The sequence below is a fragment of the Morone saxatilis genome, unplaced genomic scaffold, assembly GCF_004916995.1.
Source record: "Morone saxatilis isolate NCDOM2014 unplaced genomic scaffold, NCSU_SB_2.0 Contig4, whole genome shotgun sequence".
NCBI lineage: Eukaryota > Metazoa > Chordata > Actinopteri > Moronidae > Morone > Morone saxatilis.
Genome location: NW_023339984.1, coordinates 18,515,860 through 18,517,747, shown reverse-complemented (window position 1 = coordinate 18,517,747; position 1,888 = coordinate 18,515,860).

Genomic DNA, 1,888 nt, shown 5'->3' with positions numbered 1-1,888 from the left:
GACTACATATATGTATGTATATGTCTCTTATCTTTTAACCTTCTTTAAAACGTGGTAGTCTTTTCAACATAGATTAGCCTAGCATGTAGCCTAGTCATGACAACAGGAACAGGATGCGTTCAGGACACAGCAGCATTGTTTTCACAGTCACAATCAGCTGGCTCCGGTATGTGACACCGATAAGTGTCGGACCACGCCAGCGGGCCTGGGTATCGCTCAGAACTGACACCTCGACCTCGATACTCCTGAATGGTTTTAGAACATTATGGTACAATAACTGACTTCAAAGCTGTTCAGAGACCTGAGAGCAGAAACTGTTTCACTCAACCTGAAAGTGAAGGACAGTGAAATACAACACAACATGTGTACAGTATTGGACCACACACAAACTATAATAACTGTTACAGGAACATTAACCACAAACGGTGGCAGCGATACGTCAGCTGTGGCGAGGGCAGGACGACGCCGGCTCACTAACAAACAGCACAGTTCTACACGTATGTGCAGAGAAGCAGCTCGCGGCCGCTGCGTGGGCGAACTGACCCTGGTGAGTTTTACTTCGTGGTACCGAGTGACAAGATATCTTTCTGTACTCTGTAGTATCGACGCAATTTGGTTGGTGCCATAAAAGTGTTGACGTTCGATACCCAGTCCTGAACGCCAACACAGCCACCTGAACATCATTTCAGACACAACACACTGTCCTAAAACTGTTTCACTGAACAAAGGCTGCACAATAACTGTTGCTAAATACAGTTATAATAAGTAAAATACACTTTAACTTCACGTTATCTTAAAGACCTTCTAGGGACAGACGTCGGACATTAGCTGTAGCTCTAAACGCTGTGATACATCGGGTTAATTAGAAAGCTATTTTCTATGTAAACTCTATCTGTTCCAAGGAAAGAAACATTAAATAAATGAAAGGAATGCAACTAAGAGTTGGAAATAATATTACAATCAGGAACCATCTGATCCTGAACACACCTTTAATGTGTCAGCCAGCAGCCCCTCAGTCAGCCACTGGAACTAAATATGTTAAAGTGCAACCAGGTAACAACACATTACTGTAACACACACACACAGGGCAGAGGAGTGTGTGTTTGCTCTGTCAACACTGCTTAAAGTCACACCACCACAGCAAGAACACAGCAAACACACACACACACACTCACAGACAAGATGGTGGACACAGATACTGGATTGTACTCTAATCTTATTGTGTGTGTGTGTGTGTGTGTATGTGTGTGTGTGTCTAGGTGAACACACAGCCTGCATACCACCGAGTACGGGCAGAAACGCTGACATCACAGCACAGGCATCCCAACACACACACACACACACACACACACACACTCAGAGTTCTTCAGTGGTTGAGCAGGCCGGGCGGGTTGTGAAGCTGCTGTTAGCTGAAATAACCAGCTGTTTAAACAGGCTGTTAGCACACAGACAGACACACAGACAGACAGACACACAGACTGACTGACTGACTAAAAGAAGGTTTTCCAGCTTTAAAGCAGAGGATTCCAGTCGTGCTTGTGGTTCAGGGCTCTGAGCTGAAACCAGCTGCAGTCTCAGAGAGCCAGAAATTACACAACAGTCAGACGGAGCAGATGGAAACCAGTCTGCTGCTGACAGCTGGAAACACGCACAAAACTCACCTAACTGTTCACTCAGTCTCTTCAGCAGACGAGGAGAGATTCAGAACAGCAAACAGAGCGCCGTGACTTTGGCACGGTCGGGTTCTGGATCCACAAAGAAGCAGATAATGGATTCTGGGTTTTTATTCGGGGGAATCGTATTCTGATGATTGTAGTTCCCATTATCAGAGAGCTTGTGGAGCAGTGAAAGCCTGGTTTACTACTTAACCTAACCCTAACCCTAACCC